General features: G+C 40.7%; 1 pseudogene; it reads left to right on the forward strand.

Annotated features, from left to right (window-relative positions):
• The first annotated feature begins 8,376 nt into the window (after nucleotides 1-8,376).
• Nucleotides 8,377-13,099, forward strand: LOC115665120 (probable serine/threonine-protein kinase PBL26; annotated as a pseudogene).
• Nucleotides 13,100-15,100: the final 2,001 nt, after the last annotated feature.

The raw sequence follows: 15,100 nt of genomic DNA on the forward strand, positions 1-15,100 counted from the left end.
AACATGGTATCAAGAGCCATCTAGGGCTAACGTCCCTTTCAACCTTAGCTTTCTTCTTCTCCTTTTTTTTTAGGGGGGGGGGGGGGGGTGGAGAAGAGGGAGGAGCGGTCAATATGGCCCTGGAGAATCCCCGGCCACCACCACCATAACTGCCATTATAAACCCATCTTCTACACTTCCTCTGTTCGAATCTGCTCATCACTTTCTTTCTCTACGTCTCAAGACATCCAATTACTTGCTATGGAAAGCACAAGTTATCCCATTTCTCAAGGGACAAAACCTCTACGGTTATGTCGATAGAACCAAATCGTGTCCCTCTGATGCAACCCAAGCAGCTCTCTAGCAACAACATGACGCTTCCATCATGAGTCTTCTAATTGTGTCCCTCTCAGAATCAATCTTATCTCTCATTCTTGATAAATCAACCGGTAAAGCCATCTGGGATGCTCTCAATGCCTTTTTTGGCTTAGCCTCCGCTACACGTATGCTCTCTCTTCATCTCAGTCTCCAACATCTACAACAGAAACAGAACGAATCAGTTATTGATTTCCTCCAGCGTGCTAAATCCATTGCCAATGAGATGGGTACTGCAGGCAAGCCTCTTGAACCAAAGGATTTCAATGTCCACTTCTTCGGTGGTCTCCGATTTGATCTCCAAGACATGTTCCTACATTTCTTGGCCGTTATGAACCAATTTCGTTTACGGATCTTCAAGGTCTTCTCTTTAGTCACGAGAGTATTAAAGCTTTCAAAAAGTTGCATATCTCTAAGCCTTCCTCTTAGGCTAACTCTACTCAACGAAATGCCACCACCTATCCTGGTTTCTCTTTCTTTAGCTGTGGTCCGTCTAGAGATCGTGGGGTCGCGGTGGTCGCTTTGGCTGTGGTCGTGGTGCCTGTGGTGCTCAACAAGGTCAGTTATGGTGTTCCATCTGTCAACGTACAAATCACACTGCTGCTACATGTTGTTATCGCCCTTCAAGTATGCCTTATTACCCGCCCCCTACGCATACCCCTTCGTACCTTACACATACCCCTCTGTATACTTCATCTTATCAACCTTCTTACTCTCCCAATGCCAACCTGAGCCATGCCCTTCCCCCTCTTTTACCTACACCTGCCAACATTGTACCTTGGTATCCTGACACTAGTGCCTCCTATTATGTCACACCTGATATACAATCCCTCTCTTATTACGAAACTTATAATGGATCGGATCAACTACACTTGGGCAATGGTAAGGGTCTCAAAATCACTAATATTGCTACTTCTTCTATTCTCTCCTCTATTTCAAATCTTTCTTTACGTTTAAATGATGTTCTTCATGTCCCTGATATTTCTAAGCGTTTACTTTCGGTTCAAAAATTTTCGTCTGACAATAATGTCTTCTTTGAATTCTATCCTATCCACTTTCTTGTGAAGGATCTAGTGACAAAGGTGGTTCTTCTTTCTGACCCGAGTAGTGGTGGTCTTTACACCATACCGTAACAACCTTCAATGCTTACTGCTAGTATTGCGGAACAAACTTCGATGGATGGCTGGCATCAATGTCTTGGCCATCCCCATGTGCATCTCTTATGGTTTATGATCAAAGAGAATAATTTGCCGTGTCATGTCAACACGGTTGAGTCAGTTATGTACAGCTTGTCAATCGGGCAAGGCTAGTCGTCAGTCCTTAGGATTGTCTCAAACTCGTAGTTTATTTCCGTTGGATTTAAGTTATAGTGATGTTTGGGGTCCTTCTCATTTTGTTGCAACTTATGGTCATCGCTATTTCGTTATTTTTGTTGATGATTGCACCAAATTTACTTGGTTTTATCCTCTTAAAGCAAAGTCAGATATTTATTCTGTTTTTCGTACGTTCCAAGCTCTTGTTGAACGTCAATTTTCATGAAAAATAAAAGTTGTTCAAATGGACTGGGGTGGGGAATTTTGTGCCCTCCCCTCTTTTTTCTCAAAAATTGGTATTGCTCATCGTATCTCCATCCCTCATACTCATGAACAGCAAGGGGCGGTTGAGCGTCGTCATAGGCATATAGTTGAAACCGGTTTAATATTATTAGCTCATGGCTCTGTCCCTCACGAATACTGGCGCTACGCATTTGAAACGGTGGTCTACCTCATCAATCGGATGCCATCCAAGGTCACTAATCGCATCTCCCCCTTTCAAATGATTTACAATCACCCTCTGAATTAATCCTTATTAAAAATCTTTGGGTGTTGCTGTTTCCCATATCTACGACCTTATAACCCCCATAAGATGGATTTTCGCTCTGTTCCTTGTATTTTCTTGAGATACAATTCCTCTCGTACAGGGTATCGCTGCCTAGACCCTGTCACTAATCATTTATACACTGTTCGACATGTTCGTTTTGATGAAACTTGTTTTCCTTTTGCAACCCCTTCCATTCTCAGTCCATCACCTCTCACTTCTTACACCTATCCTGGTACTGTGAGCTTCGGTCCCTATTGGCGTTCCTCCGCCTATCAATATAGTGAGATCACAAAATCCTACACCGGCTCCCGCAATGTCATCTAATACCGATTCATTCATCTCCCCTGCCCTAAGAACCAGGCCCCTCCATGAACTTTATCATTCCCCCTCCTCATCATCCTCTCCATCGCCGCCGCTGCCGCCCCCACCTAGTCCAACATGTACCCACACCATTCAATTTCACTCTCGTCCTCCTCAAATTAATACTACCACCACCCTTCTCACCGAACCAACCTCATTCACCTAAGCCAACAAAATCCCTAAGTGGCATGCAACTATGATCGATGAATTTAATGCATTGTTAAAAAATGGCACATGTTCTTTGGTCCCTCGCACTTCCTCTATGAACTTCGTTGGGTGTAAGTGGATTTACAGAGTTAAGCGCAAAGCGGATGATAATCTTGAGTGCTATAAAGCTCGCTTGGTCGCTAAGGATTTTCATCAACAACATGGCTTGGATTATACGGAAACCTTCAGTCCAGTTGTGAAAATTACGACTGTTCACTCAATGTTATCTCTAGCTGTCTCTCAAGAGTGGCAAGTGCGACAACTAGATGTGCACAATGCTTTCTTACATAGAATTCTTTCTAAAGAGGTGTACATGGAACAACCCCCTGGGTTTCAAGACCCAACTCGTTGTGATTATGTTTGCAAGTTGCATTGTTCTCTATTTGGTCTCAAGCAGGCTCCAAGAGCCTAGTTTCAACTACTCTCATAGTTTTTGCTTCATTTGGGATTCTCAGCATCACAAACAGATCCCTCATTATTTATCTATTGAAGAGGCACTGGTGTCATTTATTTATTTTTTTATCTATGTTGATGATATTCTAGTTACAGGTAATGCATCTTTTACTATCAGTGCAATCTTAGAGAAATTATCTATAGAGTTCTCCATTAAGGATTTTGGCCCGCTCCACTTCTTCATTGGGATAGAGATTGTCCCTCACTCTAACGGGCTGCTTCTCTCTCAAGGACGTTATATTAATGATCTTCTTCACAGGGCTGGGATGTATGAGTGCAAGCCTGTCCAAACTCCTATGGCCACGACTACAAAACCATATGAGAAAGGGGGTACTCTAATGTCCGATCCTACTCTGTATCGGTCTATATAGTTGGTGCCCTGCAATATGTGACAATGACAAGACCAGATCTCTTCTTTGCCGTTAATAAAGCTTGTCAATTCATGCATGAACCTACTGAAGACCACTGGCAAATGGTGAAACGCATATTGCACTATCTCAAATATACAAGGTCGTTAGGTTTGCTTCTTTCGCGATCCAATGATAATCGCTTGGAAGCTTTTTCCGATGCAAATTGGGCTGGTAGTTTTGACGACAAGAAGTCAACTGGAGGTTATGCTATTTTTCTTGGTCCTAATTTGATCTCTTGGAGTTCTAGAAAACAACGAACCATATCGCGCTCTTCCACAGAGTCTGAGTATAAAGTTCTTGGCAATGCTGCAGCTAAACTCATTTGGCTTGAGTCACTCTTTCAAGAGTTTGGGTTCCCTCTTCAAGGTCCTCCCATCCTTTGGTGCGATAATATTGGTGCCACTTATCTGTCTGCAAATCCGGTTTTCTATGCTTGTACCAAACATGTTGAAATTGACTTCCACTTTGTTCATGATCACGTCGCCAAACGACAACTCAGTGTGCAGTTTATATCCACAGCTGACCAACTAGCTGATGCTCTCACCAAAGCTCTTCCTAAAGCACGTTTTGTATTTTTACGAGACAAGTTGAAGATTCGCAATCTCTACTCTTCCACTTGAGGGGGTGTATCAACCAAATATAGGGCTATCAGTTTTGGAAGATTTGGAATCTTATCTTTAGAAGTTAAAAAGTTTTCTATTTTATGTATTTCATTTCTTGCTAGTAAATCTTCTAAAATGTACTCTTGGGTAAATAAATACCCAACTAAGCTTAATGGAAATATAGAACGATTTCTGTCTCAACATGACATGAGCCATACATGCTTTCATAGAAAAATTCTTCATGTTGTAGTCGCAATTGATAGTGTCTAAAGTGTTAATGTGTTTAGCTATATGTTACCTCCCCGCGGGAAAACAATTGTTAATTGAACACGTTCCTGTTTTCATCCTAGATCAAAGTCCAGCTTGCGCAGGATGAAGAGTTTCAAATTATCTAAATATTGAAGCCTCGCATACAGTTAATAGCTCAAGTGTTAGAACAACTAGTAGTGGTCTTACAAAATTTTACACGTAAATATACATGAGCCTCGAGGAGTTAATTTAGAAATCGAGCAATGGTCTTGTGAATCAAATGCACAACATAGGGATCGGTACAGCGTATACCCCTTTGATTTTAATTCTTCTAAGTGTTAATACCACGAAAAACCCCAAACTGGTACATCTGTGATAATTTTACCCAAAACTAATTTTATGTTCACAAAAAATCCCAAATTGGTACATTTGTAACAATTTTATCCCAAACTAATATTTTGACCGCTAAAAACCCCAAACTGGTATATTTGTAACAAATTTACCCTCCGTTAGTTTCCGTTAAATTGAATTAATACAAAAAAAATCACAAACCAATATACCTATGACAAACGAAGGGTAAAATATAAAATCGGCACATCAGTCAACTGTCGCGTGTCATTTAACAAAGTAATTTGACAGTAAAATTTAATCGAAACAAACTAAGAATAAAATTATCACAGGTGTATCAATTTATGATTTTTTATGGTCAAAATATTAATTTTGAGTAAAATTATTATAGATGAATTAATTTGAGATTTTTTGTGATATTAACCCTCCTTCTAAATACTAGGGAAAATTTCAATTAAGGACCCCAAGTGGGGTCAAATTCTCAAAAAGGGGTCCAAAGTGAATATTGTGTCAAATAAGGGTCTGAAGTGCTTAATCGAGCTCAAATAAGGACTGAAGTGCCCAAAATGTCTCAAATAAGGACACTGGGTCCCCGGCCAAAATACACGCCGGCCGGGCGAAAGTTGCGTTTCGGCACCGAACAAGATTTTTTTAATTTTTTTTATTATTTTCTTTCTTTTATCCTTTTCTGTTTTTGTTCTTTTCCTTTTCCTTTTCCTTTTTTTTTTTTTTATTTTCTTCCTCCGCCGGCCATAGCCGGGGCCGGCGGAGGTCGCCGGCCTCACCAGTTGCAGGCGAGGTCGAGCCTCGCCGGCGTCGGGCGAGGCCGGCCTCGCCCGACACCGGCGAGGCTCGACCTCGCCGCCGCAACGGCTAGGCCGGCCTCGCCCGACGCCGGCGAGGCCGGCGAGGTCGAGCCTCGCCCGGCGTGAGCGAGGCCAAGCCCTCGCCAGATTTGGCGAGGCTCGACCTCGCCTACAACTGGCGAGGGCGGCCCTCGCCCGACGCGGGCGAGGGCGGCCTCGCCTGAGGCCGGCGACCTCCGCCGGCCCCGGCTATGGCCGGCGGAGGAAGAAAATAAAAAAAAAAGAAAAGGAAAAGGAAAAGGAAAAGAACAAAAACAGAAAAGGAAAAAAGGAAAGAAAATAATAAAAAAGTTAAAAAGTTACTGTTCCGATGCCGGAACAGTAACTTTCTCGTGGGCCGACAGGTATTTTGGCCGGCCGGGGACCCAGGTCCTTATTTAAGATATTTTGGGCACTTCGGGTCTTTATTTGAGACTGATTGAGCACTTCAGGCCCTTATTTAACACAATGTTCACTTTGAACCCCTTTTTGAGAATTTGACCCCACTTGGGGGTCCTTAATTTGACAAAGAAGTAAGCTCTTTGGAACCCGCGCGAGAAAATGTCGGGCTACTTTATTACTCTCTTTTTTTATTTTTTTGGTCTCGAAGCTACTGCTCTGACAGTTGCTTTATTCCCCCATCTTAAATGGACACGTCGCATGGTTATTTGGTTTACCCTGCCTCGTTCTTTAGGATCAAGATTCCATTTTTATCTTCCTCTTCCCAACCGTTGTTTCGACCCTTCTTAACCTTCTTCCACTTGCATCGTCATGTTGTCGGAAGACAAATCTGAAGCATCTATATAAACAGCACTTGTGGCTGAAGGACTGCTCTCCACAATCATCTGTCTTCTTGTCAAATTGATCAAACAACACATATATTCCCATATGTCTCTCTCGCAACACATTGTTCCCTTGTCAAATTGATCTATTCCCTTTGTTATTCCATTTCATGCAGCTTTTGTGCCTTGATCATCTATACAAATCTACTCCCCTTGTTATTCCATTTTGTGTAGCTTTCGTGCCTTGACCCTGCCTATCAATACAAATCTTTTCAAGAGGAATTAACAATCTAACTGAGAATTTTTTTGAGCCAAATCTAAATAGAAATTACCTTGCCAATCATGTTACATTTTTTTACGAAATTACCAGAAGACAAAAAGTATAAAATATCCTACCATAATGTTTATATTGATTATCCTCATAGATCACCAATCATTGATCACTGGGACAAGCAAAAGAGACAACCCAAGGGCTTTCAAACAAGAAGATGATAGGGTGGCATGACGTGTGTACGAGGTGGTAAGCTCCATCTTCCCACTGTCCGTGGCACTCCTCCTCGGCTATGGCTCCGTCAAATGGGGTCGCCTCTTCACCTGCGAGCAGTGTGAGGCATAAAGCAGTTTGTCGCTCTCTTCATCCTCCCCATCTTCGGCTTCGACTTCACCGCCCACCTGGACCCGTATGCATTAAACCTGTATTATTCAAAGCTTCATGATTAGTGAAAAAATAATAGGAAAGACTGATTTGTTAAATTATTCAAAACTGTCCTAGAATGAACATTATGTTTTTATTTTTTTTACTTTTTTTGGTCTTAAGGTAATTTTGTAAAAAAATGTAATATGATGACAAGGTAATTTCTCATTTAGATTGTTCAATTCCTCTTGCAAAGATTTGTATTGATGAGCATGATCAAGGCACAAAAGTTGCACGAAAGCTACAAGAAATGGAATAACAGGGAGAATATATCAATTTGACAAGGGGACAATGTCTTTATTTAGTAATTAATAATCCCAACTCTCAAGCTGCAAAATTTTCAAGCCAATGTCATCGCCGATCAACAGTGGAGGGGAAACATCTGTGCTTTGTCTACGAGGACTAGCAATTTCTGGCATCATATTGTGCTTGGCATCATGGTACATGCACAAAACAATGGATGTGGAATCTTAGGTTTAGGAAGATGTGTGGGGTGAGAAGCGTGTTGTTTTATCATTATATTAAATTGCATGAAAGAAATTTTATGTATAACTTGTATAAAGTTTTTTGTCTAAATACATCTGCATTTTAAAAATGTAGTTTGTGTATGGTGCATGTGGATGCAGGGATCACTACAAAAAAACATATTTTTTCCAACGAAAAATTGGGAAAAATTCGTTGGAAAACGAATTTCCAACGAATTTTCCAACAAAAAAAAATTCGTCGGTAATTCTTCGTCGCAAATTTTTCCAACGAAAAATTTCAATTTTCGTTGGAAATTTGCGACGAAATTTTTTTCGTTGGAAAATTCGTTGAAAAATTCGTGGCTAAATTCGTTGGAAACACTACAAAAAAACAACTTTTTTCCAACGAAAAATTTGGAAATCCAACGAAATTTTTTTTTGATCGAAAAATCGTGGCAAAATTAGTTTCGTCGTAACAAAAATCGTGTGGACGAGGGCCAGCCTCGTCGCCGGCGAGCTCTGCCCTCGCCATGACTGGCGAGGGCCAGCCTCGGCGCCGGTGAGCTCGAGGTCGCCCAGTAGCTTGCCGGCCATGGCGAGCGTTCTGGGCGAGCTCGAGGTCGCCCAGATCTGATTGAGTTCTGGGCGAGCTCGAGCTTGCCGGCCATGGCGAGCTCGGCCCTCGCCATGGCCGGCGAGGCCCAGCCTCGTCGCCGGCGAGCTCGAGGTCGCCCAGAACTCGCCCGCCATGGCGAGGGCCTGGCTCACGGCGGTCGCGCTCAGCCTCGCCGCCGCGAACGCGACGGACACCGCCCCCTTCATCGGCCGGATGCTCGGCGGCGGCGGGGAGCTTGGGCCGGTGGTGGAGCAAGTGCCTCGGCCGAGTGCGCGACCAAGACGCGGACGCGGTGGAGCAAGTGGAGGCGTCGATCGCGGAGAGAGAGAGAGAGAGAGAGAGAGAGAGAGAGAGAGAGAGAGAGAGAGAGAGAGAGAGAGAGAAAATGTGAAAATTGAGAATCGTTGCAGGAATAATGAGCGCGAAAATGTTGAATAAGGAAGGAGTAGGGTTTTCGTTGCAAAATTCGTGAGAAATTTCCCACGAATTTTGCAACGAAAATTGTACACACTAAAATAATTGCCTGGAAAATTGAAATTCGTGGGAAAATTTGTTGGAAATTTCCAACGAATTTTCCCACGAATTAAAAAAATGCCGAACAATACCGGGTTTTTTTTAATTCGTCGCAAAATTCGTTGGAAATTTCCAACGAAAAATTTTTCGTCGCAAAATTCGTTGAAAATTTCCAACGAAAAATTTTTCATCGCTAATTTCCAACGAATTTTGCGACAAAAAATTTTTCGTTGGAAATTTCCCACGAATTTTGCAACGAAAATTGTACACACTAAAATAATTGCCTGGAAAATTGAAATTCGTGAGAAAATTAGTTGAAAATTTCCAACGAATTTTCCCACCAATTAAAAAAATGCCGAACAATACCGGGTTTTTTTGAATTCGTTGGAAATTTCCAACGAAAAATTTTTCGTCGCAAAATTCGTTGGAAATTTCACACGAATTTTGCAACGAAAATTGTACACACTAAAATAATTGCCTGGAAAATTGAAATTCATGGGAAAATTCGTTGGAAATTTCCAACGAATTTTCTCACGAATTTAAAAAATGCCGAACAATACCGGGCTTTTTTGAATTCGTCGCAAAATTCGTTGGAAATTTCCAACGAAAAATTTTTCGTCGCAAAATTCGTTGGAAATTAGCGACGAAAAATTTTTTGTCTCAAAATTCGTTGGAAATTTCCAAGGAAAAATTTTTCGTCGCTAATTTCCAACGAATTTTGCGACGAAAAATTTTTCGTTGGAAATTTCCAACGAATTTTGCGACGAAAAATTTTTTGTCGTTAATTTCCGACGAATTTTACTTTTCGTTGGAAAATTTGTCGCAAATTTGCGATGAAAATATTTTTGTCGCAAATTTTCGTGGCAAAAATCCAGTTTTTTTGTAGTGGACATTCATAGCAATGCAAGAGAAGCTTCTATCATGTGGAATTAGACGAGCAATTTTTGGCATGGTGTCAAGGGTCGTAATTGGGCCCGCAACTATGGCCCTATGTTCTCTTGCCGTGGTCTTGCATGGCCCTGCCTTAGGCTTTACCATCATTTATGTTGACTTTAGTATATTTTGTTTATTCACTAATAATAAACAACTATCTTAATTTCACCAAAAGATGTTTTAATCTCATAATATATTTCTTGTTTAATTTTTCAATTACTACTTCTTTCATACGGGTGGCAATTCCACCGGCAATTGCTTCCTTTGTGTTTGTAAACGAATATGGATTGCATGTGAAAGTTCTCCGCATTGAGTGAGTACTACATCTCAAAATTTCTGATTAACCACGTTGTTATACAGTTACATTTTTCTTATTTAAAAGACTCTGTGCACCATACTATTGTTGGGTTTAATTGCTTAGGGTAAACATGATTGAGGGAACAAGTCATGGATAGTGCAAGTTCAGGAAATTTGTCCAAAAAATCCTAAATCTATTACGTTTTTGTCAATTTAGTCATGAACATTTTAGTTGTGTCAATAGAGTCACAACCTTTTTCACGTTTTGCCAATTGAGTCTATCCGGTCAATTTTGACTGGAAATCCCTAACGTGGACGTCGGTCATCTTACGTGGTACAGCCGGCCAACGTTGACATGTACAATTTTCAATTATATTTTAATTTTTTTCGAATTTCTTTTCTTTCTTTATCTTCTTTTCTTTTTTCTTCTCTTTGTCCTTTTCTTTTCTTTGTTTTTCTTAAACCTTTGGCCAGCGAGGGCATTGTGGCCCTCAATCTTGTCGCCTCCTCTCCTTTTCTATTTTCCCCTCTTTGGTAAATTAGATAATTTCCAACAAATTCAAAGACAAAACAAATATATAATATCTATACATATATTGTAAAGTATACGTCTGAGACATTCATCGATTCAAAAGTCAAAACTAAGGTCGATACAGTACTTTTATAAATTGCTTACCCAAATAATTATTCAATTGTGGTGGAATTTGAAATTGGCACGAGGACCAAAATAGGGTGTCGTGAAGCTAAGCACTCCAATATTGTTGTGCAAGTTAAGAACTGCGGGCTCAAGGAGCTTAATTGTTAGCGGGAGATCAAGAGATACTATATATTGTCAGATAAGGCTGTAGTGTTGTTAGCCGCCAGATCGCTCACATGGCAACCTTATCGTTTGTGATCTCACATCACTATAGAAGTGTCCCAAACATGACCTAATGATGTTAATCCAATGTCTCCAAAAACTCGAAGCAGAGATGATGACTAGACTGGTCACCTCAGTTGATATGGCTCGTAAGTGTAGAGATAAATGATTTTCGGCAAGCTTTTTTTTTTTTTTTAACCATCTAATTAAGGTTGTATTGGCTCGATCAATTTTTGTTAGAAAGTCTGACTGAAAAGCAGAAACACCAAAACCATAGTGAGACTTCAAGTATAGGAGACTCCTTAAAGTCATGATGCATTGATTTACATTAACTAAACTTTGCTTATAAAGTGAAGACCATGCAACAGTGTCCAAACAGTGCCTGATTCTATTCTTTTGTTCCCGAGAACAAAAAAAACAGAAATTCATTTGATAAATTTGTATTTCCGAGCACAAATTTATTCCCAGAATCAGTTTTGGAACAGAATAAAAAATAATTAAAAAAAATTGATTCTTGATTCTAGAAACAAGAATCAGAAATGGAAAAGAAAATTTTTCTTCTTCTTCTTCTTCTTCCCTAGCCTGTGGCCGGCGAAGGCTGGACCTCCATGGCTTGGGCGAGGGCGGCCCTTACCCAAGCCGCGAACCGTCCTCGCCGGATCTAGCAAGGGCTGGACCCTCGCGACTTAGGCGAGGGTCACCCTCGCCGGGCCCTCGCCCTCGCCGACCCTAGCCTATGGCCAGGTCGCCATGCCAACAACCTGGCCATGGGCCAAAGAAGGAGAAGGAAAAAAAAAAGGAAAAATAAAGAAAGAAATATTAAAATATTTAAAATATTATTAATAAAAAGAACTTTTGTGCAATTACCAAACGCATTTATGTTTTTTTTTTGTTCCAGAAATAGAAATTTTGGGCAGTTACCAAACGTCTTGAAATGCTTATAAATTGTTTCCGGGAACGGAAAAAAAAATCATTTTGAAATAGAAATTGTTTCCGGGAACATAATGGTTATCAAACGCACTCTTAGTTGCTGGAATCAACAAGCCAAAACCCAGAGGTGAAGCCAAATCAAGGAGGAGGAAGTCGAGCATGGAATATCACGACCCAGAATTTCACTTTCCGCGAGTGAGCCTCAGCCACAAAGAATAACCAACAGGAGTGCTAGTTGGGCAAAGGCGGATTTGGTCGAGTGTACAAAGGAACCCTCCAGGGGACTGGGCAGGTGACAGAGAGTCTTCGACTTGCTCTCCCTCTTCTTCATCTTGGAAAAATGTGAGGTTTATGTAACCGTGCTTTCCTTGATCGTTAGGTGGTTGCCGTCAAGCAACTCGACAGGCATGGACTACAAGGAATCAAGGAGCTCCTCGTTGAAGTCCTCATATGTTGATTCTCTAGCACCACGAAAATCTTGTCAATCTCATGGGGCATTGTGCTGATGGAGATCAAAGACTTATCGTGTTTGAATACATGCCCGGAGGTTCTCAAGAAGATCAATTGTTCGGTACCTCTACTACTCTATATAAATTTGATTTGGAGTATTTTCTCGCCAAATGAGCGTGCTGATAACGTAAATCAGGTGACCTCTCACCTAGCTTCTATGCTACAAATCATTACCAGCTTGCGTGGTTGTTTATACAGTACACATTGGACCGCGGCAGAAACCTCTGGATTGGCTTACCAGAATAAAAATAGGATTTGGTGCTGCACTGGGTCTCTAGTATTTGCATGATATGGCCAATCCACCTATTATATACCGCGATTTGAAGTACTCGAATTTCTTGCTGGACGAGTATTTCAATCCGAAATTATCAGACTTTGGACTGGCCAAGCTTAGGTCTGCGGGAGACAAGATGCACGTCTCATCCGGAGTTATGGGTACTTGTGGCTATTGTGCTCCGGAATATGCAAGATCGGGCAAACTTACACCGAAGTCCGACGTGTTTAGCTTCAGAGTCGTCCTACTAGAACTCATACCAGACAGAGAGCAAATGACACGACAAATCCACTGATGAGCAAAATCTAGTTGCTTGGGTAATTTTACAGTCCAATGATAGTCAATGCTATCTATGTTTTAGTCATCATTCTCGCTAACTTGTAAAGGGATGGCATTTGCGTACAGGCTCAGCCTATTCAGATCATTTCCAGACATGGCTGATTGGCTGATCCGTTACTCAAGCTGTTGCAGTAGCAGCCATGTGTCTGCAAGAAGAAACCTCGGTCTGCCCACTAATGCGACGTTGTTCCTACTCTTAAGCTTCCATTTAGTGGCTCCACCTGAGACCGTGGCTGTTCCTCCTCCAGAGCCCAACAAACATCGCTATATCGAGCGAGGGCGGCCCTCGCTCACCTGTGATCGGTCTCCAACCATCGCTTGAGAGATAATTTTTCTTTTGTTTTACAAGTGAAAAAGGTGAGCAGAAGCGACCGATTTTAAAGACTCCTCTAAAAGTTATATAGGGGTCTCACGTCTACTAAAAAGATGTTCAATACTACTGCACACTACTTGAAGATCCGAGATTGGCGAGCTCGTGAATGTAATCTTGCCACAGTCAAGAAATCTCTCAACATGAAATATTACGCAATTAGGCAACACGACACGAGCAGTTAATAGCGCACTATCTGCAATCGAAGATCCGAATTGGCGAGCCCGTTATTGCAGGATCGCCTCAGTCAAGAAATCTTCCCACGCGAAATATGACGCAATTAGACAACACAACACGAATTGTTCAGTGAATCGCTCATGCCATGAATCGAAGTTGTGATGTCGTGGAAGACAAGTCTCCTTTTTTTGTGCTTATACATAGCATACTTACGCCTTCTTTTTTCATATATATAAAGAAAGCTTATGCTGTACACTATGAATCAGTAGGAAATACAGAGTGAAGTGAATTGATGTCAATGGCATTTCTCATGATTTTGAGTCTAAGGGACATGCTTTTGTTATCATTATCAGCAACAATCTATGCCTTAACAATTCCATTGATGATGAAAATATTTTGTATTTGTTTAATTTTGTCAGCGATGTAAACAATCTTTTTAAAAAAAATATTTTTCAAATCGTTTATTTTTCACAAAACAAATGCACCATTAATAAACTCTTATCTTCCCTTAATTCAATACAAAAAGATTAGTCAGTCACTCGCGTTTTTTGTGTGGATATATAGTTGGGTTACCACCAAAAATCCCAAATTTCTACATCTATGACAAATTTACCCCAAACTAATTTTTTGACCCCAAAACCCCAAACTGATACACCTGTGACAAATTTACCCTCCGTTAGTTTTCGTTAAATTTTACCGTTAAATTGCTAAGTTGGATGACATATGGCAGTTGACGAGTGTGCCAGTTTAGGGTTCTACCCCTCTATTTGTCACTGATTTACAAGTTTATGATTTTTCATGGTATTAATCCAATTTAACGGATGGTAAATTTGTCACAAGTGTACCCGTTCGAGGTTTTTTGTGGTCAAAAAATTAATTTAAGGTAAAATTTTACAGGTGCACCAGTTTGGAGTTTTTTGTGGTAAAAAAATTAGTTTTGGGTAAATTTGTCATAAATGTATTAATTTAGGATTTTTTGTGGTATTAACGCTATATAGTTAAGTGATAGAAGTACTTCCTTTTCCGCACTTTATCTCATGGAATTAGATCAAATAGTCTGTGCTTCAAAACCTGGATCCCAAATTTGTGGAAGGGAGTTCAACTTCTGTTTTTCTTTACTATATTCAAAAGGTTATGACTTAAAAAAAGGGACTAGAGTTTTAGAGTTATGTGAATATATGACAATTTGATTCGAACATCTTGATATATTTTAAAGAAAAATCAAGTTAGCTTAACTTCAACAGTTATGGGGAATTGAATAAGTCATTCAACAGTTTGTTTCTCTAACTTTCCTTTCCTTCTAAAATGCTGGGGAATTGAGCAAGTCACTATGAAACACGGAAGCTAAGCTTGGCATGGCCGGGGGAGTAAGTTCCATGTAACAATTCGACCTGATTGTATTCATTAAAACTGGGGAATTGATTCCCACCAAGTGATTGGCTGTGAAGGAGTTGCCTGCCTTTCACAAATATACGAGTTCGATTCACGTCACAAATTCCTTACTGTTAGTAGTTTGATAGGACTTTGATGACGGGGTCATCAACATCGAACTTTTAGGATTGCGGGTAGTGTGGAGCAATTATAACTCAAACCAAACATTGTGTAACGGGCGTGCCTATATATATAGGTAAGAAAATGCGTGGTCTGTTGAGAA

The sequence above is a fragment of the Syzygium oleosum genome, unplaced genomic scaffold (genome assembly GCF_021117445.2).
Source record: "Syzygium oleosum isolate NSW1041296 unplaced genomic scaffold, Sole_v2.1 Sole_v2.30, whole genome shotgun sequence".
NCBI classification, from domain to species: Eukaryota; Viridiplantae; Streptophyta; class Magnoliopsida; order Myrtales; family Myrtaceae; genus Syzygium; species Syzygium oleosum.